Below are 24,640 nucleotides of genomic sequence, written 5' to 3' on the forward strand. Positions count from 1 at the left end.
CTAAAATTCGTATGAAATGAAAGGGATCCAGAATACCAACACAATCTTGAAAAAGGAGAATAAAGTTGGAGGACTCCCATACCCTGATTTCAAAATTTACTAGAAAGTTACAGCAAAAAAGAAAGTGCAGTATTAGCAAGAGAATCATATAGATCAGTGGAATAAAACTGGGAGTCTGGAAATAAACTCACACATTTAATTCAATTGAGTTTTGACAAGGATGTTAAGACAGTTCAATGAAGAAATAATAATATTTTCAACAAACAGTGCTGGGACGGATGCAAAAAAATGCAAAAAAAAAAAAAAAAGAAGTTGGATCCTTACTTCACACCCTATATAAAAATTAATTCCGAATGGGTCAATGACTTAAATATTAGAGCTAAAACCATAAAACTTTTAGAAGAAAATGTACAGGTAAATCATCATGACTTTGGCAATGGATTCTCAGAGATGAAATCAAACCCATGGGCAACAAAAGAAAACATAGATAAATTGGAGTTCATCAAAATTAAAAGCTTTTGTGTTTTAATGGATTCTATCCAGAAAGTGAAAAGACAACCCATATAATGGGAGAAAGTATTTGCAAAATATATTATCTATCTATCTATCTATCTATCATCTATGTATCTATCACTTAGTCAATAATAAAAAGACAGCCCAAGTAAAAACTGAGTAAAATACGTAAATAGACATTTTCCCAAAGAAGATATATAAGTGGCCAATTAGCACATTAAAAGGTGTTTAACATCATTAGGCATTAGGAAAATGCAAATCAAAAACAATGTCATGGGGTATCTGGCTCATTTGGAAGATCATGCAACTCTTGATTTCAGGATTGTGAGTTCAAATCCCACGTTAGATGTAGAGATGACTTAAAAAAACCCAAAACATAATATCACTTTCCGTCCACTAGGATGCCTATGATCAAAAAGATAGATAATCACAAGTGTTGATGAATATATGAAGAAATTGAAAACCCCATATATTGCTAGTGGGAATGTAAAATTGTTAGTCACTTTTTTGTGATGAAAGAAATTATTTAACCAAAACACGTGTTGACACTTAAGGCTTAACTAGAATAAATCTGTCCAAATTAAAATAGTGTTAAGGACCAAGCAGATAATCACTGGTTTATATGACATAGTAGCAAGAGTTCACCGCAGGAGAAAAAACAAAAAACAAAAAAAGTGGATCCAACTTCCATTGTAAGACCTCTCAAACAGTTTGGCAATTCCTCCAAAAGTTAAATATGGAGTTATCATCTCGGTGTGACCCAGCGATTCCACTCCTAAGTATATACCCAAGAGAATTGAAAATCTATGTTCACACGAAAACTTACACCTGGATGTTCATAGTGGCTTTATACATAATAGCCAAAAGGTAGAAACAACCTAAACTTCCATCAACTGTTGGATAATAAAATGTGGCACATCCATACAATGGAATATTACTTAGCAAGAAAAAAAAGAGAGAGGGAAAGAAAAGAGAAAAAAAAAATGAAATGAAGGACTGTTCTGTAAGGTGGATGGACCTTGAAAACAATATGCTAAGTGAAAGATGCCAATCACAAAAGACCACATACTACAATGTCCACTATAGGCCATTGCTTCCACGGAGGCAGAAAGCAGATTAGTGATTGCCAGACAATGTGGGGAGGGAGGGAGTGGAGACCAATTGCTAACAAGTAGGTTTCTTTGGGGGTGATGAAAGTATTTTGGACTTATACTTTCTTACGCTTGCAAAAGAATTATAATTATACAATTCTGTAACTATACTAAAAACCACTGAACTGTGCACTTTAGAAACAAAGTCATCATTTTCTCACATAATTGTCTTGAGAAAACAGTTGGATAATGCTTGAGAGATAATATGCTGCCACTCAGTATAATGAAAACTGCCTACCTCTGGATAATTACACAAGATCTTTGTCTGTTTTACAGTCCACAGCGACTGCTCAGTGGTTCTTCAGAAGTGTCTCCCATTGTCCGTAAGTTTCTGTACTTGGTACCATCACGGCCCGGTCAGGCTAGGACCACCAGGGATAAACCTGTAGTCTGACAAAGTCAGGTTTATTGGTTCATTGCAATGAGAAAAACCACACAGTAGAGTTACTCTGGACCTTCTCCAAATAGGGAAAAGTAGAGTTATTGTAGAGTTTGGGGGAAGAATGGAATCTGGGTGAAATTCAAATGAAGTAGTGTTTCAGTGCACTTTAGGCAATGCAGGGTGAGTGTAAAAGGCTCCTCACCAGGTCTGGACTGTGAAATGGGCACAAGGTCCTATTTCCTCAGAAACCACTAAGTTAAGGTAAATGTAGATTGTTGTGTCCAGACACCTTTATCTGAACCTCTGCACCTGGGTTCTATGTCAAGTTTGCTTCTCTGCTTCGGAGTGTCTTAGTTCCTTCAGGCAAGACTGGGATATTTCGTTCTTATGGAAATAATTTCAAATAGCGACGTTACTGACAGTCTGATTTTAGAAGACAAGTCTTCTGAGAGCAAGAAAGCGGTAGTCACTCTTAGAAGGGGGTCCTGTGGTACTTTTCAGCTGCAGTGTGTCCCTGGGAGAAGTAATGTTTGCTGTGAACTTTGTAGCTGTCTTTGCCTGTGTCTGTTACCCCAGTCCAATGAATGGCAGGTCTGGTGTTTTACTTCCTCAGCACTGACGGGGTTACAAGGATTGACACAATGTTGCTTGTGCTCTTAAGTCCCTAGAGGTAAGAAAGGCAACACTTTACTTAAGGAGGAACCAACCAGGTTGACCTGAAGGTTCATGTCCTCTGCCTTTATTGCTTATTGGGGCCCTGGTTCAGCAGGTCTGAGTTAGCTCAGAGGAAGGACAGGCTGGAGTCTAGGGTTGCCTCTTTTCTAACAAGGCCATTTCTCCAGGCAAGAAACTGTGCTGTCATTGGCCTCCTGCACGTCCCTTAGGGAGAGCGCAGCACCGCCAATCTCCCACTGCAGTGGCCAGGCCAGCTGTGCCCAGCTTAGACACATGCGCTGTTACGAGCTGAGGGGCGGGGAGGAGGTCCTGCCTCCACTGCTCCTAGGTGTCCTGGGAACCATATTTGTGCTTGTGACTGGCCCCAGTGACGTGTGGATCCTTGTCCTCTTGCATGACTATTCTGACCACAAAGGCACACTTTGTCTCTAATTTTTGGAAGTGGTCATTTCAAGCGGGGCCACCTTCGGGGTGGGAAATATTGCTTCTTAGGGGTTGTGCCGGGTCTTAGGAAGGGCTGAAGACTAGGCACCGGGGCCTCAGGTGTCTGCAAACCCAGGAGTGGGTGAGGTGGCCTCAGTTTAAAAATCTAGACTGCATGGGGTGTGCTCTGAGGTTTGGGAGGGAAGTGGAGGGTAGCAGGGACTCTGCCAGTCCCTGAAGCTCAAAAGCAAGCGTGCCATTTAAAAGAGAGATAGACTACAGAGGCAAAACCCCAGTAGTGAGGCTGCTTATTGCTAGAAAAAACAGGAGGTGGTTATTGAAGCAGAGGATAGAAACACAGTGAGGTTGGAGGGGACAGACTGAGGGGGCGGTCAGACCTGCAGCCAGGCAGACGGACTGACAGAAAAACCTGGTGTGGATTTCACTCCTCCTCTGCAAACCACCCCTCCTTCCCAGACTTCCGGGTCAATGGGAAAACCTGGAATGGCTCTAGGAAAATTACAGAGACGGCACCAGCAGGAACCAGGGCTAGGTCTGAGATTGACTCCCTGACTTCTCTCTCTCTCTCTCTTTCTCTCAAGAGAGGGCTCCAAATTTCCTGAATTTTGTAGAGACCAGAACTTATGAAGCTAATAATAGTGGTAATAATAGTGATCTGTTCTTTGTATAATTGTTATGTGTGATCTTGCGACCTTGAATGTCCCCGATAGTGACTCTTGTAGGTGACTTCTTTTTTTTTAATATTTCCAAGTTCTTAAAATCTTTTTATTTTATTTTATTTTTTTAATTTACATCCAAATTAGTTAGCATATAGGGCAACACTGATTTCAGGAGTAGATTCCTTAATGCCCCTTACCCATTTAGCCCATCCCCTCCCCCCCCAACCCCTCCAGTAACCCTCTGTTTGGTCTCTCTATATTTTTTTTAATTTTTTTTCAACGTTTATTTATTTTTGGGACAGAGAGAGACAGAGCATGAACGGGGGAAGGGCAGAGAGAGAGGGAGACACAGAATCGGAAACAGGCTCCAGGCTCTGAGCCATCAGCCCAGAGCCCGACGCAGGGCTCGAACTCATGGACCACAAGATTGTGACCTGGCTGAAGTCGGACGCTTAACCAACTGCACCACCCAGGCGCCCCTGGTCTCTATATTTAAGAGTCTCCTATGTTTTGTCCCCTTCCCTGTTTTTTTATTATTATTATTTTTGCTTCCCTTCCCTTATGTTCATCTGTTCTGTGTCTTAAAGTCCTCATATGAGTGAAGTCATATTATATTTGTCTTTCTCTGACTAATTTTGCTTAACATAATACCCTCTAGTTCCATCCACATAGTTGCAAATGGCAAGATTTCATTCTTTTTGATTGCCGAGTAATACTCCATTGTATATATACACCACATTTTCTTTATCCATTCATCCATTGATGGACATTTGGGCTCTTTCCATACTTTGGCTATTGTTGATGGTGCTGCTATAAACATGGGGGTGCATGTGTCCCTTCGGAACAGCACACCTGTATCCCGTGGATAAATGCCTAGTAGTGCAGTTGCTGGGTCGTAGGGTAGTTCTATTTTAAATTTTTTGAGGAACCTCCATACTGTTTTCCAGAGTGGCTGCACCAGCTTGCATTGCCACCAACAATGCAAAAGAGATCCTCTTTCTTTGCATCCTGGCCAATATCTGCTGTTGCCTGAGTTGTTAATGTGAGCCATCCTGACGGGTGCGAGGTGGTATCTCATTGTGGTTTTGGTTTGTATTTCCCTGATGATGAGTGATGTTGAGCATTTTTTCATGTGTCCGTTGGCCATCTGGATGTCTTCTTTGGAGAAGTGTCTCCAAAGTCTCCAAAGAGGGTCAATAACTTTCAAAGATTATCTCAAAATGGTCCACAAGCTTAGACTCAGTAACTGAGTCTCTCTCTCTCTCCAAATAAGTAAATAAACTTTTTTAAAAAAAGGGTGGAGGGGAGTGCCTGGGTGGCTCAATCGGTTAAGCGTCTGACTCTTCACTTCTGCTCAGGTCATGATCTTGGGTTGGTCCGGTTGGGCTCTGTGCAGATAGCTCAGAGCCTTCTTGGGATTCTCTCTCCCTCCTACTCTCTCTGCCCCACCCCTGCTCATGCTCTCCCTTTGTCTTTCAAAATAAGTAAATACACTTTAAAAAAAAAAGACTCAGTGAGGAATGTTCCTCTGAAAAGGTTGGTTTTGCTGGTTAAAAAAAAATTTTTTTAACGTTTTATTTTATTATTTTAAGCGACAAGGAGGGACAGAATGCGAGCAGGGGAGGAGCAGAGAGAGAGAGGGAGACACAGAATCCAAAGCAGGCTCCAGACTCCCAGCTGTCAGCACAGAGGCCGGTGCAGGGATCGAACCCACAAACTGTGAGAGCATGACCTGAGCCAAAGTTGGACGCTCAACTGACTGAGCCACCCAGGCGCCAGTTTGGCTCGCTTTTAGGTCCCTACTGGAGTCAATATCAGTGCAGTCCTATTCGGTATCCCACACTTGGGAACACTCATTGTCTCTCTCCATGTCTGTCTCTTGCCCTTACCTCCAACATCTGTGTTGATTTATTAATATTGTATTATTGTATTGTTAGTTGTAGTATTTATTAGCGTTGTATTTGTATTGATTTTTTTTTTTTCAGGAGAAAATTTTGAAAATCATTCTTGGTAATCTGACTAGAAGCGAGAAGACCAAGCAGCTACTTTATCATCTAGATAAAGTTCAGTGCTGGAGGGCAGAAGTTCAGAAGTGACTTTGTCCACACCTCAGGAGAAGCAATCGGTATGGGTGATCCATGAGGACCCACGTGGATACTGGGAAAATCCTCAAAAATGGATCAGGAGGCTTGGAACACCAACCACAATGGTAACGTGGAGATAATAGCAGTGATGATGATAATTGCTGGCCTTTAGGTACCGTTGGCCACCGGCCAGGGGCCACTGAACCAGCAGTAGGGGGCGGGGCCACAATTGCCCTGGAGTTCTGTCTCACTCTGTATTACACACTTTTTCACTTAGGGTTTTAGCAGGTAAAAGGCTTCAATGGTAAAAATGAAATATCACGAGAAATCAAGCAATTTACATGGTAGGAGTTTTTTCTAGATTTCTTCCCTAGGACAGGCCTGAGCTACAATGAAAGACCATCCTCTCCCAAAGAGGCTATTTTTGAAGGATGTTGATCAGGTAGCTTTAGCACAGATCCTTAGACATAATTGCTATTCTTTTTTTATGTCTTCTAAATCATTGATTCCTATGTTTACATATTTCTACATTGTCCAATGCAAAGAGGGAGGGGGGAGAAAAGGAACTACAAAGCACGAGCTCCTGGCAAAGACTGAAAAGCTAGCCATCAAAGTATTCATGGACTGTGTCCCTTTGCTTTTTGCCTGTGATAGTGACATTTCTCTGGGAATTGCATAAACTGGGGCAAAATTCAAGGATAGCATTCCCTCTGAAAATATGTTTGGTGAAAAAAGACAATTATGTATAAATTCTGGACATTGCCAATTTTCAAGTTATGTCTAAGGTAACCCTTCTTTCTACAGGTTCCAAGAAATACTATTCATCCATTTCTACCATCTTTCTTTCTTTCTTTCTTTCTTTCTTTCTTTCTTTGAAATTTTTTAATGTTTATTTATTTTTGAGAGAGAGAGAGTGCAAACGGGGGAGGAGCAAAGAGAGAGGGAGCCAAGAATCTGAGGCAGGCTCCAGACTCCGAGCTGTCAACATAGAGCTCAGGACTCAAACTCACAACCCCGGAGATCATGACCCCCGAGCTGAAGTCGGTCGCTTAATCAACTAAGCCACCCAGGCGTCCATGACGTTCTTCTCTTCCAAGTGAGAGAAAATGGTGATCCTCCGTATTTTTATGTCTTTACCTTATGTATTAACTGTATACAACTCTAATAATAACACTAATGGTGGCGGTAAGAGTAGTGCAAAATGAAGGGAATAATGTAAATTTGCCTCTATGCTGCCTAGTTAATTGTAGGCCACTCAGAAATATTTATTACGTTATAATCTGTTGCAAATCTTACTGAGTACTAGTGAATACGTGATGTTATGAGATACTGGGTAAAGCGATAAGCAGACAGTCCCTGCCCTTAGGGGGTTTTAGTTTTCTGTTTTGTTGTGCTTGCTCTTCTTGTGCCATAAAGAGAGGCATTATGTTTCACAAGCAGGCCGGTATAGATGGTAATAGCACTCGATTCCAAATCGGAAGACCCAGATGCTAATTGTTGCTTTGATAGGAACAAGATGTTCCCGTGATCTCAGAGAAGTCATTCAAATGTCTTAGTATCATCTGAACAAATATGATAGTCAAACTCGATTTTTATACTTTAAAGAGTTCTGCCAACCGTAGAGCCTTGTCTGGTGTTCGGAGGACAATTAGCTTGACTGGGTATGAAAGGGTAGCCTTCATGTTCTGCCTTTAAGTCTACATTCCAGGATCCGTCTACAAAGTCTTTTTCACATTCTTTAGTAGTGGTCAGATCTTCAGAAACCTGGCTTTTGACACCTAAGCTCATCTGAAAATGTTTTGTGGTGGTGGTTGTTTTCAAAATATTTTCTTTTTTTTAAGAAATCTCTACACCCAACATGGGGCTCGAACCTACAACCCTGAGATCAAGAGTTGCATGCTCCACCAGCTGAGCCAGCCAGGTGCTCCTGAAACTGTTAATTAAAAGAAACCCAGTTTAGTTATTTATCTTTTTCTCTAGAAGAGGAAACCATTAACAACAACCATAAAAAATTCACATGGCCGGGGCAGGGGGCGGGAGGGGGGGGGAAGTAGGGGGGCAGGTGTGGTGCCTGGGTGTCTCAGTCGGTTAAGTGTCCAACTTCTGCTCCGGTTATGATCTCATGGTTCATGAGTTTGAGCCCTGCATCGGGCTGTCTGTTGTCTGAGCAGAGCCCACTTTGTATCCTCTGTCTCCCTCCTTCTCTCTCTCTCTCAAAAATAAATAAACATTAAAACAATAATAAAAATGTTTTAAAAAAATTCACATGGCTTCTTGTGGAGGAAGGAATCAGAACGTCAAAAGTGGGCTGATTCCAGCCAGCAGCTCTCATCACATGAGAATCTCTTGTGAGCTGACTGGCCATGTAAGGAATGAATACTCATTTTCGTGGACCTGGAGAGTATGTTCGTGCTTACCCATCCTTATCCTCTATCTAGTTTCCCACGGCTTCCTGTCATGTGTTAGCCAGACACATCAAGGCTTAAAGGTATTTTTTGCTGTGAAAGTTAAATTGCAATAGATAGTTAATTGATTTTTCTAGGAATGAGCCTCTAAACATGGCCACAGCTCAGGGACACTGACCGACCCAGTGTCTCTTTGCCGAGGCGATGTAAACACGAAGCAGATAAAGCGAAGTGAGTATCATCAGAAGAATAAGGCCAACGCAAGATTTGTAAGCAGTACGCTTTTGTTGGTCAAAATAGCTTGGAAAATTATTGACAAATTTTTTTAGCCTCTTCAGATTTAGTTAAGATTTAATTTCTTGAAGAATTGTGGGAGAAAGGGTTTCGACACCCAGATCTGCGAGTACTCAGTGTTATTCAGAGGATCCATGAACTTTGAAGTTTGGTAATCCTGCAGCCAACAAGAGCAGTTCTCAAACTTTTATGTGAGTGTATTATCAGGGTAGCTTATTAAAACACATATTCTATTCTTTGGTTTGGGGTGAAAACAGATTCTGCATTTCTTTAAAACAAAATTTTTTAAATGTTTATTTTTGAGAGAGAGAGAGACAGAGACAGAGACAGAGACAGAGAGACAGAGTATGAGCAGAGGAGGGGCAGTGAAAGGGAGACGCAGAATCCGAAGCAGGCTCCAGGCTCTGAGCTATCAGCACAGAGCCCCACGGGGGCTTGAACTGGTGAACTGCGAGATCATGACCTGAGCCGAAGTCAGATGCTTAACCAACTGAGCCACCCAGGCGCCCCTGAGACTCTGCATTTCTGACAAGCTCTGAGGTGATGCCAGTATTGCTGGTCTTGGGACATATTTTGAGCAGCATGGTCCCGATAGCTACCCCACCTGTGGAAAGCAGATGAGCACAATTCTTACCTGTGATCCTGACCAGGAATGCCTATGGCCAGGCATTGTATGGTATGAGGTTAATTGCTGCCCTTGGCCTCTACATTGACTAGAGATCATTTTGTAGTGCTACTTTGGCACTGTAATTGAAGTGGTGTGGTATATGCATATATTTTCTCTTTTTTGTTGTTTATTTTATTTTTTGTTTAGAGAGAGAGAGAGAGCATGCGTGTGTGAGTCAGGGAGGAGCAGAGAGAGAAGGAGACAGAGAATCCGAAGCAGGCTCCTGAGTTGTCAGCACAGAGCCCACTGCAGGGCTCGATCCCATGAACCGTGAGATCGTGACTTGAGCTGAAATCAAGAGTCTGCCCCTTGACCGACTGAGCCACCCAAGTGCCTCTATTTTCTCTTAGAAACAAAGCTGAACAGCAAATGGGCACATGGGCAGCAAGAAGAAGGATGTTAGACTCAAGTGTTTCTAGAAAAAGGTGGAGATCAACAGCATGCTGAGGCATTAATTTTGTTACTATATCTAATGTATGAATAATCTGTTATTAATTTAGCCTAATAAATCAATTATTTCTTTTTAATATAAGTAAAAAGTGGCTATGATGACCACGTTGAAATGAATTCCCTTGACCTGAATTAATGAGAGGAAAATTGGGGATGACAATGAGAAAAAAGTGTTGGTTTTCAGGATGGGATTCATTCGTTCATTCAATAACGTACTGAGCTCCTTGTGATGGGCCAGGTGCTGTGCTGGGTTCTCAGTCCCTCTGTGAAAATTTCACACTCATTGGGAACATACTGACCCCAAACAGCTCATCTTAAAATGAACTAAAATCGTGATCCTTGAAGGACAAATAAAGCATGCTTTGAGAACACTGAAAACTGGGGCGTTTGACTTGGGGGTGTGAAGGAAGTCTGCCCTAAGAAGGTGAGGTTTGAGGTGAGAGCTGAAGCATGGATTGGAATGTGCTAGGTGCAGGGGTTGGTGCTGGAAGGCACCAGAGGGGAGAAGGAGCTTGGCCCACATGTGAGGTCATCCACATGTTGACGCGTAGCCTCCCCCCCATCTGGGGCCTGCTGCTGATGAGAAGATCCCCAGGGCTTTCATATACATGCCCAGCCTGGTCTCATCCATAGCAACATACCCACCCCTGTGTGGTCCCGTGGGCTGCCACAAAATGGGGAGTTGTTCAGCCCACCCCTTTGCTTCCACTTCCCCTGAGCCTTATTAACCTGTAGGCTTCAAGACTACCAGATTTTAAAACTTCTTGGTCTTGTAAATAAAATGTAGATTGCATTGTGATGATAAAGTAATACTTGCAAATGCTTTTATTTTATGGTAAAAAAAAAAAAAGAAAAAAGAAAAGAAAAGAAAAGAAAACTTGGGTGCCTGGGTGGCTCAGTCGGTTAAGGGTCAAACTCTTGGTTTCAGCTCAGGTCATGATCTCATAGTTTGTGAGTTTGAACTCCACGTTGGGCTCTGTGCTGACAGCTTGGGGCCTGCTTGGGATTCTCTTTCTCTTCCTATCTCTCTGCCCCTCCCTGGCTTGTTTTCTCTCTCTCTCTCTCTCTCTCTCAAAATAGATAGGTAGAAAGAAAGAAAGAAAGAACGAAAGAAAGAACACTTACCCAGTTTTTTCAGACTCACAAACCGGTTTGGGAAGCCCTACCTCACATCAAACGGGCCTGGACTTTGGACAGTCTGGAGTCTATTAAAATTCCAGGGATCTTGACAGAATACTTTGTCCGTGAGCACGTTGGTGTTCAGAATAGTGCTGTGAGGTGGGCAGTCATCACCAAGACTTGCCTGAAGTTACAGTTAACAGTAAATAACGATAGAGCTAACATCAAGCCTGCCTCCTACATATAATCTCCTATCATCTCAAGTCTCCTGCTTGGCGTTGCTGTCTCAGGAACTCCTTGAACCTTTCTCTTTCTGAATCCCCTTACACCCAGCCCCTGGACCTAGAGGACCTAGAGGGACTAATGCAGATATGACTGTCTCCAGGACTCACTCTCTGGGGGCACTTTGTCGTAGGGAAAAGCGGGGAGGGAAAATCCTGTGAATCTGTGTACCTCTGGGTCATGGAGACCTCTAGGTCTTTTTCTCCTCTCCTCTTACTGTTCTCCTCCTGAGTCACATTTTTCCTGCCCCAGGTTCAAAAACTTAAATGCTGTGGAAATCTGTCTGTAGTGAGAAATCTGGACACCAGGGGGCAGCACGAGACCATAGCTTTGTCCGAGGATTACCCATGTCCTTTTTTTTTTTTTAACAATTTTTTTTTAATGTTTTTTTTTATTTATTTTTGAGACAGAGAGAGACAGAGCATGAGCAGGGGAGGGGCAGAGAGAGGGAGACACAGAATCGGAAGCAGGCTCCAGGCTCCGAGCTGTCAGCACAGAGCCCGACGTGGGGCTCGAACTCACGAACTGTGAGATCATGACCTGAGCTGAAGTCGGACGCTCAACCGACTGAGCCACCCAGGTGCCCCTACCCATGTCCTTCTAATCAGCTGGCTCCCCAGCCAAACTCAGGATCTCGGGTTCCCAATCATGTCTGCACATTAGAATCATCTGATAAACTTTTATAAAATCCTGGGGGCCCGGGCTCCATCTCAAGCCAGTTGCGTCTTATATGCCTGGGAGAGGGGCACAGGTGTTGATAGTCTTTCAGTTTCTCCAGTGATTCTGATATGCAAAGAGAGTTGACACCCAGGAATGGAGAACACTGAATCCTGAAAACTGCAAAGGCTTTTAGGAATCACTTAGCCCAGCCCCACAGTTCCATTTCACAGCTGTAGAAACTGAAGCCCAAATATAGAAACAATAGCCTTAAGGATCATTGGAGGACAGAACCCAGTGTTCTGACATTCTGCCTGTTCTGTTTCCTCTGCAGCACATAGTCCTCCATGTTTTGGTGAGGCATGGGCAAGGCGGCGGGGGGGGGGGGGGCGGGGGGCGGGGGGCACCAAGGAACACTTTTCCCTCCTTTGTGATCTCAGGGCTATGTGGTCCCTGGTTCAAGGAGCTCCTGTTGATGGAAGCATTCAGGACAGAGCTATAGAAATCAATTGGAGAGTAACCCCAACTCTGTGTGGGCTGAGGTTCAAAGCTTACGTGCTCCCAGAAACCAGGGGATTGAGAGAGAGGGAGTGAGGGCAGCTACCATCAAGGAGGACTTTCTGCAGGTGAGGCACGAGTAGAGGACTGGCTGGATGTCAGTGCCCCATGGATGGTAGGGGCCACATTTCAAACCAGAGGTCCAGGACAAATGATGGGCATTGCTGGGGCCAAATGAGCCCAGTATGAGTGAGGCAAAGGGGAGGCCTGCAGACCAGTGGGAGTTGACGCTATAAAACAGGACGGAGGCACAGCTCACGGAGACAGCAACGTCCAGATAGAGGAACCAAGGAACCAAGGCTTTTCATGAAATGTTCTAGATTTCAATCTAGAAACATGGATGAAACTGTTTGAGCCCAAGAGGGTCACAGGTGAGCTGAGCCTCAGAAAGATGCCATGGGGGGCTGGATGGATAGAGGCTTTAAGATGGACGCAGGGGTTCCCTTAGTATCATCCTTTTCCAGGCCCTCAGAACTTAGACAAGATGGGACTTTTGGAAGATGTTCTGGCAGTATTTGCTGAATAGAATATAAATAGAAGAATGCCCTCAGTGATGGGTTGTGGCCGAGAACAGGGATGGCAGAGAAGATACAGAGTAAACAGAGAGTCATTTGGAGAGTAGCAGGGGTTCATGTCTAGGGGCTTTTCAGACAGTTATGGCAGTGTCAGAACTTCCATCACCCCAGGGGAGTAGGACAGTAGTGTTCAGGGTGAGGGAACCCCTGTCTCCCCTACTCTTTCTCTTCTAGTCAGGATATTCTTGGGGATCCCCAAAACTCCACCTTGAGAAATCTGTAGAAGTCCAGCATTAACCTTCCACCCCATCCTCGTACATCTTTAGAGCTTTATGATAGGAGGGCCCCTCTTTACCATGGTTTTCCATGATGTATCCAGCCCAGTTCTGCCCAGCCTGGCCTACCTCTCTTGGGGATTCTGGGCTGTTGAGGAATCATGTACATTGCACTTCTCTGCTTGTCAGATTTCTCGCCAGTAAACCCTATTTTGTATTTATACCGTATGGCACTGGTGATATGCCCCCTTGTCCTTCTTCCATGACATCTGGTCACCACATAGGTACACACTCCATCTTTCCTGATGCTGGGTGTTTTGGGAAGAGACCTTGTACAATTTGGCCTCCTTAGGGATAGGTGGGTACTATTTTGCTTCTCAGCCATCCATGTTTTTATATGGGGTTGGAGGTGGTGGGGAGGGGGGAGAAGAGGAATCAAATAATACTATCTTCTATTTGCAAAGCAATACAAACCTTTCAGGACATCATCCCTTTCACTGTTCACTGGAGCCTTCCAAAGTAAAGCATTTCCTAAGGAAACTGCTACCCAGGATGACCCCATCTGCACTGTTCAGCCAATCCAGTGCAGGGTGTCCCTTTTTCTAAAGAAGTGCCCAGAGGGTAAGCTGTTTCCTCATGTTGTGACCTGGACAGCAGTATGAGACAGGAACACCAAAACTATTAAATAGTTCCTTATTCCAATAAGGGTTTTAATAATTATATAGGTTTAAGGCTTTACTGATGCCGACATCTTTGGAAACTCTGGAATGCTGTAAACAATCAGTTGTGCATTCATAGATTCCAGATTATTTCCCTTTGGTGTCTACTGTTCTATTAATTAGGGAGATTTGGCAGCTGTTGAAAAAATCACCTTCTCAAGATGGCATCATTGCTTACTCCTTCCTTAAGGAAGGTTTGGTCCCCTGGTCTTCCAAATTATACGTGTCTTCCACTTGGCTTGGGGCTCATTGCTGCCATCTTCATAGAAATGGGTACGGACATCTGCCTGCGCTAGCCGGCAGTCGAGGGGTTTGGCGAGAAGTCTCAGTGGTTGACCTTGCCAAAGAAGACATCCAGATGGCTAACAGACACATGAAAAAATGCTCAACATCACTCATCATCAGGGAAATGCAAATCAAAACCACAGTGAGATACCACCTCACACCTGTCAGAATGGATAAAATTAACAATTCAGGCAACAACAGATGTTGGCAAGGATGTGGTAAACAGTATGGAGGTTCCCCAAAGAATTAAAGATAGAACTACCCTACAACCCCCAAATTGCACTAATAGGTATTTATCCAAAGGATACAGGTATGCTGTTTCGAAGGGGCACATGCACCCCAATGTTTATAGTAACATTATCGACAATAGCCAAAGTTTGGAAAGAGCCCAAAAGTCTATTGACTGATGAATGGATAAAGAAGATGTGGTATAGGGGCGCCTGGGTGGCTCAGTCGATTAAGCATCCAACTTCGGTTCAGGTCATGATCTCACCATCCGTGAGTTCGAACCCCGTGTCAGGCTCTGTGCCAACAGTTCAGAGCCTGGAGCCTCTTTCAGATTCTTTGTCTCCCTCTCTCTCTGCCCCTTCCCTGCTCGCACTGTCTCTCTCTCTCCCAAAAAAGAAAATAAAATAAAAACGTTAAAAAAATGTTTAAAAGAGGTGATATATGTATGTATATATGGATGATATATATATGTATATATACATATGTATATATATACACACACATATATATATACATACACACACACACACACCATTACTTACATACAAGGGAACATTACTCAGTGATCAAAAAGAATGAAATCTTGCCATTTGCAATGATGTGGATGGAACTGGAGTGTATCATGCTAAATGAAATCAGTCAGAGAAAGACAAATATATGATTTCACTCATCTGTGTAATGTAAGAAACAAAACAGATGAACAGATGATAAGGGAAGCAAAAATAATATAAAATCAGAGAGGGAGTTGGGGCACCTGGCTGGCTCAGTCGGTTAAGCGCCAGACTTCAGTTGGGGTCATGATCTCATGGTTTGTGGGCTTGAGCCCGTCATTGGGCTCTGTGCTGACAGCTCAGAGCCTGGACCCTACTTCAGTTTCTGTGTCTCCCTCCCCTGCTCATGCTCTCTCTCTCTCAAAAATAAATAAACATTAAAAAAGAAAAAAACAGAGAGGGAGACAAACCATAAGAGACTCTTAAATACAGAGAACAAACTGAGAGTTGCTGGAGGGGTATCGGGGTGGGAGATGGGTTAAATAGGTGATGGCATTAAGAAGGGTACTTGTTGGGATGAGCACTGGGTGTTGTAAGTGATGAGTCACTAAATTCTATTCCTGAAATCATTACTACACCATATGTTAACGAACTTGGATTTAAATGAAAAAAAAAAAAAAAAAAAAAAGAGTTTCAGCTGTTGAGGGATCTCCTTCCTTTTCCATTTCTCTTGCAAACAGCTAAAAATCTTTTATCTTCCTCTTATTATAAGATTTATTAAATGGGTCTGTGGAATCAAATAAATACACATATGGCCTCTAAGGGTGGGGGGTCAACCCAATGAAACTTATACAAAATTTTATATGCATGTGCATGCCTCACTGAGGGGAAATGATTAAGAACTTATGGCTGAGACTTGGCAACTGTTGAATAATCCTCAGGAAAGGCTGGCTCTCCTCCATAGTAATGGAAACAAGGTGAAGATGTCTGGCGTCTCCAACTTTATCTAACATTGTGCTAGAGAGCTCAGCAAGTGCAAAGAGGCATACAGACTGGAGAGGAAGGACCAAAACTTTTTTGTAGATGATCATGTATATAGAGAATCCTAAGGAAACATAAAAAATCAGCTACATTATTAAGTGAATTTAGCTAAGTCAAAACATAGAGGGTCAATATACAAAAATCAATTCAACTTCTATACACTAGCAATGAACATGTAAAAATACCATTTATAATAGCACCTACAATATGATATATACTCAGGGAAATCTTTAATTGATTATATGGAAAACATGTACATGGAAAACTCTAAAAATGCGGAAAGAATATAAATGGAGATAAATACCAGGTTTATGGATGGGAGGCTCAATATTGTTAGATGGCATTTCTCCCCAAGTTGAGTTACACATTTGATATAATCCCTATCAAAATCCTAGGCTTATTTTTATTTTGTTTTGTTTTGTTTTAGAAGTTGACAAGCCGAAACTTACAAATTCAAAGGTCATAGAATAGCCAAAAAAATTGTGGAAAAGAACAAAGCTGAGGGACATAATCTGCCCAATTTTAGGACTTACTGTAAATACATAGTAATCAAAGAGATTACTGTACATTTAAGTATAGAAAGAGAAATCAATAGAATCATCTAGAATTATATTGTATATATAATACATACATATCATACATGTAATACACACACAAAATTGATTTTCAGTTAAAATACCATTAAAATAAAATTAAAGTAATTTAATGGGGGAAATGGTGTTTTCAGCAGATACTGCTGGCAAAATGGTGTATCTTCTTGGAAAAGTAAGCGAATCTCAACTCTCAACTCACATCATACACAAGTTGACTCATGAGGAGTCACAGAACTAAATGTAAGGATTAAAGCCATCAAGGTTCTAAAACATAGGAGAAAATACTGCAACTTTTGGGAAAGCAAAGATTCCTTGTGGAGGGATAAAAAGCATGAACTGTAAAAGTTGACAGTTGGACTTCATCAAAATTAAAAATTCCTGTTCTACCAAAAACACTAAGAAAATGAGAAGGCAAACTTAGGGGCTAGGAGAAAATATTTACAATATACATATCTACATAAGACTCATACCCCAAATTTATAAAGTACTCACATAACTCAAAAAGGAGACAAACCGGGGCGCCTGGGTGGCGCAGTCGGTTAAGCGTCCGACTTCAGCCAGGTCACGATCTCGCGGTCTGTGAGTTCGAGCCCCGCGTCGGGCTCTGGGCTGATGGCTCAGAGCCTGGAGCCTGTTTCCGATTCTGTGTCTCCCTCCCTCTCTGCCCCTCCCCCGTTCATGCTCTGTCTCTCTCTGTCCCAAAAATAAATAAACGTTGAAAAAAAAAAAATAATAAATTTAAAAAGGAGACAAACCAATTAAAAATGGGTGTGGTAAGGATTCTATGATGACCCCAATGACCGACCCATGCCCTTGTATAATTATCTCTCCTTGAGTATGAGTGGGATCTGTGAATATTATGGATGTCACTCCCATGATTAAGTTATATTATATGAAGGCATTTTGACAGATGTAATTAAAGCTAATCAAAGGAGAGATTCTCTCTGTCCCTACCCCATTCATTCCTCTCTCTCTTCTCTGTCTTTCAAAAATAAAAATTTAAAATTTAAAAAGGGAGATAGATTATCCTGGGTGGGTCTGAGCTAATCAGGTGAATCTTCAAGTGAGGTTCGAGAGGCAGCAGCAAATTTTTCCTGCTGGCCTTGAAGCAAAGCACCATGAATTCTATAGCTGCAGGGAAATGAATTCTGCCAACAAACACGTGTGCTTGGAAGGAGACCTGGGCCGGGGGTGGGACCCCAGCACTGCCCAACACCTTCCCTGCAGCCCGTAAGACCGGAACAGAAGACTCAGCTCAGCTGTACCTGACCCACGGAAACTGTGAGACAATAAATGTGCTTTATTTTTCTAGTTTTATCTGACATATTTGTGGTGATATGTAGAAGACTAATACAGCAGGCAAGTGAGCATACCCTTCACAAAAGATGTGTGAATAGCCAGCAGTTACATGAAAAGGTGGTCCACATCAGTAATTGTCAGAGAAAAGCACATTGCAAACAAAATGGACATACCTCTACACACACACACACACACACACACACACACACACAAACACACGAGTGGCTAAATTTTGGGGAACCCCCGCCCTCCTCCCCGGCAGTACTAAGTGTAGCATCTGGAACTTTCATGGACTGCTTTGGGAATGTCAAATGGTACAACCACTGCAGAAAACAGTTTGGAAGTTCCTAATAAAACTAAATATACATTATCATATGGCCAGGCTATTTCACTTGATATTTACTCAAGAGAAGTGACAACATGTTTCCATGCAAAGACTTACACGTGAAAGTTCACTGCACTTTTTATTCATAATAGCCAAAAAGTGGAAACAGCCCAATTGCACATCAACAGGCGAACACATGAACAAATTGTACTGTGTCCATACAAGGGGATAGTGCTCAGCAAGGGGATACTTTTTGGGGCATGTTGATAGCAATCTTCTAGAACTTGACGGTGGTGGCGGTGGTTACACGGGTATATATATTTGTCAAAATTCACCTAACTTCACACTTAACAGTGGGTGCATTTTATCTCCAAATTATAACACCTCAATAGAGTAGATTTTGAAATGTTGACTCTCCCAGCATGATTTTATTTGCTTGAAAATGATCCCCCACAGAGGGAACAACTAATGGTGCAGGTGGATGGAGGTCAATTCCAGGAGGGATGTCCTTGACCAGGAAGTAGAGTAGGGTCCAGTGTTTAAGTGGAATTGCTGGCTACTGATAAAATCGGGGTAGTTCTCTGTTTTCTGGCTTAAATGGGAAGCAGTGTAGCAGCTGAGAGGGAGGGAAGGTGGGGCATTGGAGGTATGGGGAGCAACGAAAGGGTATAGAAGAAATTTCAGAGAGGAAATGGACATCAGGCCTGCCTGCCACCCCCACGCCCACCCCATTCACCTTGAGACTCCGTTCCCACATTCCTCTTCCCCATCATTGCCATATTTGAACCACTTGAAAGAGTGGAATTTCGGCTTGGAATCTTAAATTCGTTACCATCATTATGGAAACTCCAGGCCAGGCGGCCAGAATGACGCTTTGTGGGAGGGGGCCGGGAGTCTGCAGGGGGTGCTCCCCACCCCCCCTCCTCCTGCACAGTGCTCACAGCATCCAGAGAGCTCTGAGGCTCTGGGGAAGCAGCCTGGGGGTGGTGCTGGGGAAGCCCGAGAGAGAGGCTTCTGGGAACGGAGTGATGAGGAGTGGCCACGGGCAAGTGCAAGGATCCCCCCAAGACTAGAACTAAGAGACCGAAACTAAGAAGCAGGAAATCAGGCTCACAGGAACAGGACAGGAGGTCAAGCTGCCAGAGCCTGGGACCTAACAGGGAAGTCTTGGTGCCAAGGCGTGGCTCTCCCGCTGCTCCTTCTAGGCCTTTCTTCCTGGCACCTTCAACAATGACTCTGCAGAGGGTGCCCACTCTAACCTGGGTACTATTTCCTAGCTCTCAGAAACACAGTTCAGGGCATAGTCCTTCTGCACATCTCTGCCTCTCTACCCACCCCCACCCAGGCCTACCAGCTCCTGCACTAGAACCTTCCTGCCCACCCACCTGTGTGGCCTAGGGCCACCGAGCCTATGGGGAGCCAGGAAATCCGACAGGTCCACTTCCAGCAAAACCCCCAGCCTAGTCTCCCTGTTAGAAGAATGCCAACTCCAGCCATTTGAACTGACTCCTCCACTGAGGGGACTTTATGGACTTCTGCCACTTCTTCAGTTGTGATTACTGTTGTGTCTTACCCATAAGGGACTCCTCTTTGGGAGTCATATCATCTGCATGGCCAGGTGTCTGTAGACACGCAACCTGCCAGAGTCAACTCTGAGATTTGTGGTTTTAAAAGACAGTATTGGCCACTAAAGAAGGTCACCTCAACTTCCAGCCCAAGAAGGAAATGCCTGTTTCCAGCAGCCATTTAGACAGTTACAAAGCTAGAATTATGATTAGAAACGGAATGCTTTTAAATAATTTTTTTGCAATATGTTTCTTAAAGCTCCCTAAGTAATTACTGGCTCAAAGAGGCTTGTGAACCAAAGACACTGTGGCCCTGGGGCAGGGGCAGACTAGAGCCTAGTCAGACTCTCTCTGCTCTGTGACCCGTGACAGAGTTGGGCCAGAGCCCTGAGGCTCTGAGAGGTTATCTTGCCCCAAAGACACATTTCTCCTTGGTTCCTGGTGCTCTTCAGTCAGAGGTGGTACGTGAGGCCCAGTGTGTTCTGGGAGATGCTGGGGTTAGGGTTAGTGAACCTCCCCACGTATCAGCTCAGCCCTCCCAGGTGAGACGCAGTCAGGCGAGAGCCTGCCTATACAGTTCCAGATTTTCTCCCCTGTGAGGACACAGACAGACTGGTTCCGTCATGGTTCCCACATCCCTGAACATTCGGAGAAAAATGCAGTATTAATGGAACCTCTATTCAAAAACACCTTCTCTCCCGAGAGCATATTAAATGTTAATTGGGGTCAATAGTAGCTATTGCCAAACCGTGGGGAATCTGCTTGTTTTGTGGATCTCTGGACAGGGCAGAGGAGGGGGCAGTGCAGGTAAAGGCCCAGCCCTTCGCTTACTCAGGGTGGGAGGGAGCCACAGTTCTGGAGCAGAACCCCTGCCTCAGTCTCCCACTGTCAACCAGGGAGCACGCCAAGGCCTTGGCTGCTCCCAGAAGGTGTGAGGTCAGAGAAGAAGGTATGAAATAGTCATTCAGAAGAGTGGGCTAGACAGCACCCCCAGCCATGCCTACTTGAGGTTAAAGATCATAAACTCCATCATCAGGGTGGGGAGGCTTTCCTCAGCTGCCCCCAGCTATGTTCCAGTAGGCAGGAGTCAGCTAGGAGGTGACCTTGACCAGGGGGCGGGTTGCCACTTGCCAGATAGGCCCAGGGAAGGGAACAACCACGGAACATCAGCTGGATGTCAAAAGACAAAACGATGTGCTGTGATCGGATTCCATCACACACAAGCTGGGCGATCTTAGGGGGAAAAAAAATCACTCAACTTCTCCGATCTGCTCTTTTCTCATTCACAAAACCGGTATCAAAGCACCCCTTCCACGAGGTTGTGTGCGTGAAGTGATGTGCTCTGTGGGCAAGTGTTCCCCGTCTGGAAGGAGCCCTGGATGGGGTGGGTATTGCTCAGGGGTATGACTGGTGTGTGAAGAGCGGTTTGTGGTCACAGGTATTGACTGAGCAGCCCCCAGGCAGCACCGGCTGGGGGGCGAAAGCTGAGCCAAGCACCTGGACATGAGCATCTCCTCCTCCTGGACATGAGCATCTCAGATGTCCTCACAAACAACCCCTCTCTTGCTGAGCTTGGCTGCTGCCCTGTGGGGATCCTCTAGGCAGCTTCCCGCTCTTCTAGTTGAAGGACCAGTGGTCAGAACCTGGCTTTGTTGCCCCTCAGGGGGAAGAAGTCTCTCCCAGGAGACTCCTTACACCCCCATGCAAGGGCTGCCCAAACCTCTCAGCCCCAGGCGCAGACGTCTGCTGGCTGCACTATCATTTCTGCAGCATATACTTCTCTGTCCATGCCTTTGGAATTCGGGGTGGAGGCTGTGGCCTGTCCTTTGTGTGGGGCCAGCCAAACCTCAGTTTCCTGTCCATTTCCTCCTCTGCGCCTAAGCCGCAGGGTCCTGTGGACAAAATCGGTCAAAGATCATCCTCTCCTGCCCAGGTGGAGTGTTGGTCTCCAACCCCAGAGCAGCCCTCAGTGCCGACTGGGGCTTCCTCCCAAGTGTCTCTGCTCAATTCTCGCTCCTGGCCTTTAGAACAGCCGTATCAACCTGTCTCCCTTTCCCTCAGACCTTCGGCCCCTGCCCCTTGCCCTCTCCTGCCCAGGGTGGATCCTGGCACTCGACACTCTACTCTGAACTTCTCAGCAACACCTGTCCATTCCTGTTCCCTCCCTTCTTTGGGGATCCACCACCCCTGCTCAACTGGCTCCTTCCCACCCAGGTCTAAATTAGCTCACATCTCGTCCATCTTCAAAAACAAAGCCAAACCTTGACCTCATTTCTCCCAGGCTGAGCCGTCTTCCTTTTCCCACACACTGTACCCAGACTTGGGGCTTCATTTTAGTGCTGACAGCTCCCCAGCCACCACCTCCTTTCCAGAGCCCTTGTAAAGCACCGCTCCCCAACTGTGGCTCCTGCTGGACATGACCACACAGATGTCCCACATGTGCATCAAAACCCAGCTTCAAAACTGAACTCTCCCCCCACCCCTGCCCCTCGCACAAACCCCATCCCTCCCCGCAACACGACCCTCACACTGAGGTGTAAGACATGGTCCTCACAATTGCCGAGACTCCTGGGTCCTTCCCTGGATGACTGCTTCAGCGTACCGCTCTGCTTCCTGACACGGCCGGGTCATCTGTCCCCTGCAAGACCACCACAGTCTCCTGGTTTCCTGCCTTCAGTCATGCGTGCGCTCAATTCACATCCCACAGAGGAAGTAGAGGCAGCTTTCAAGATAAATTCGGTCATGGCTGTCCCTGCTCAAGACATTAATGGCCCCATTAACCTCATTAAAATTAAGTGCAAGGTGCTGCTGGTCCCTTAAGCTTCTCCCCACACCCACATACTCCAGCGGCTGTGAACTTCCGTTTCTGCGATGTGTTGTCTCTCCTCCAACATTTGCTGAAGCTGATGCCCCAGTCTACAGCCTCTCACCTACGTCACCCCTCCCCACGCCCTTCCTTAGGCTCTTAACTGAGAACTCATGTCAGCACTGCGGCCTCTGCTGAGGTGCCCACAGTACCCTGCACTTCACCAATTACAGCATCATCCCCCCGTCGGCCCCCCTGACAGGTGAGCTGCCCGGGTGAAGACAGAATGTGTTGTTTTGTTAAATCTTGACCTTCCAGTAAATTCTAACAATCTGTAAAAAGCCTACGCAGATGGGGATGTAGATGGACAGACTGCAGGCTGCTCTGACGCCCAGCTGGCTTTCTCTCCCCACAGGCCTCCCCCCTCCCCGCCCTGCTGAGCCCTTGCCTAAACGCTGAGGGTTCCAGTTGGGTGTGTCCTACCAGCTCACCAATGTCTCAGGGCTGATCTGCCTGTCCCCCCCACAGAGCAAGCACAGCACCACCTTTGACTCTTCTGGTCAATCAACTTCCTCTCTTCCTTTTTCCAAAACTAAGCTCTGTCAGCTGTGACCCTGATTTCAGCCCTTCCCACACCCTGAGGGGCATTTCTCCATCAGTGACACCCCATAGCCTCTTCTGTACCTCCTAACCTGAAGACAAGTCCTATGTCCCTGCTCAGTGCTACATGACCCTCTCATGCCACCAGGCCGCAGCCCCACACACCTTGCTCCCTCCCCTCATGCTCAGCAGCTCCTCCAACATCTTCAATCTCCTTGTTCTCCTGGGGGCTTCTGAAGGGCAATGTGGGCACGTGGGCTGTAGGGCTGCATAGACATGCTTTCACATCTCATCTCCACATCTGTCTTGCTCTGTGACCCTGTGCCACTCACTTCCTATCTATGAGCCTATTTCCTCATCTGTAAACTTGAGCTGATTAACGGTTCCTCATATGTTGCTGCATGAAAATTAATGCAATAACACACGCAGGTGCTCAATAGATGTTCCTTGTTGGGGTCCTGACCCAATTCTCCTTAAAGCCTTCTACCCCCAGAACTTCAGTGATTTTACACCACCTTAGGGCTGCCTACCATCGACTGAACCCTTACTATGTAACTTCACCAGTACACGTAGCTTTCACCGTAGGTACCCATTTAATAGACGGGGGTGTTAAAGCAAAGAGAGGACAACAGAGACCCAAGAAGACCCAACCAACCAGGGGCAGAATCAGTATTCAAATCCAAGCTGTCTGGCTCCAGACCCCTTGCTTAAACCCCTCTGCTGTTCTGTGTCCAGTTCTCCAGGTGGTCTCGGCTGGGTCCTGGATGTCTCATTCCTCCTTGATCAATGCCCCCTTTCCCTGATTCATTTACTCACAAAGCTTTGCATCTCAGTCCCATCCTACCCCCCACCTCTGAGCTTGCGGGACACCCCCTCTGGATGGCCCGCCTTCATCTCAGGATCAGAGAGTCCCAGACTTACTTTCAACCCCCTCCTCTGGCATCCAGTGACCTGATTTTGCAGCTTTATTGGCAAATTCCTTTCACTCAGCCTTGCAGCCTAGTTTCTTGTGAGTGTGCCTGCCTCCTTCATGGGGCCGTGAGCTCCCAGAAGGCAGAACCCTGTCCTCATGGTGCCTCTCTCTGCCTCAAGTACAGTGAAGGCAGATGAAACTCTCTCTCAGATCATATCCTACCCTGATTTCCCTCTCTCTCTGCAGGGAACTATTCTTTATTCTTTCTTCCCACCTCTGAAATTTTTCCCTTGCCTCTGTCTCCCACATCCCTCTGCCCTGGTCAGGACTGCCTTCCAACTGTCTCAGATTCTCCATGGCCTTCTCATTCCAACCGCCCAACTGTCATCCAGCAACAGGCCTTCACCACCCCACCTTTACCATGGCGCCCCTGCCCTTCCCTTTTTTTTAATGTTACCTCTAATAACCTAAAACATGGTAATGGTTTTAAAAACAAACAAACAAAAAAACACACGTGCCCTGGATATAGCTGTGGGTCACCAGTTTACTACCAGCAGGCTACAGGTGATTGGCTGGAGGTGGGAGGAGAAAGGTCTTGATAAAAAGGAGTGTTATGTTAGCCTCCAAGATGGCCCCCACAATCAC

At 45.2% G+C, this 24,640-nt stretch overlaps 1 long non-coding RNA gene across 2 annotated transcripts; it reads right to left on the reverse strand.

Annotated features, from left to right (window-relative positions):
* Positions 1-17,233: 17,233 nt before the first annotated feature.
* LOC125176015 (uncharacterized) lies at positions 17,234-24,316 on the reverse strand. Of its 2 annotated transcripts, none has more exons than XR_007156100.1 (3): positions 24,004-24,316; positions 22,231-22,428; positions 17,234-21,568 (listed from the first exon to the last, which is right to left on the reverse strand). It is a non-coding gene; the product is annotated as an uncharacterized LOC125176015 (long non-coding RNA). The 2 variants fall into 2 exon arrangements; XR_007156101.1 differs by having other exon boundaries at positions 22,231-22,431.
* Between the last annotated feature and the right edge of the window lie 324 nt (positions 24,317-24,640).

Source organism: Prionailurus viverrinus, chromosome D1 (assembly GCF_022837055.1).
Source record: "Prionailurus viverrinus isolate Anna chromosome D1, UM_Priviv_1.0, whole genome shotgun sequence".
Classification (NCBI taxonomy): domain Eukaryota; kingdom Metazoa; phylum Chordata; class Mammalia; order Carnivora; family Felidae; genus Prionailurus; species Prionailurus viverrinus.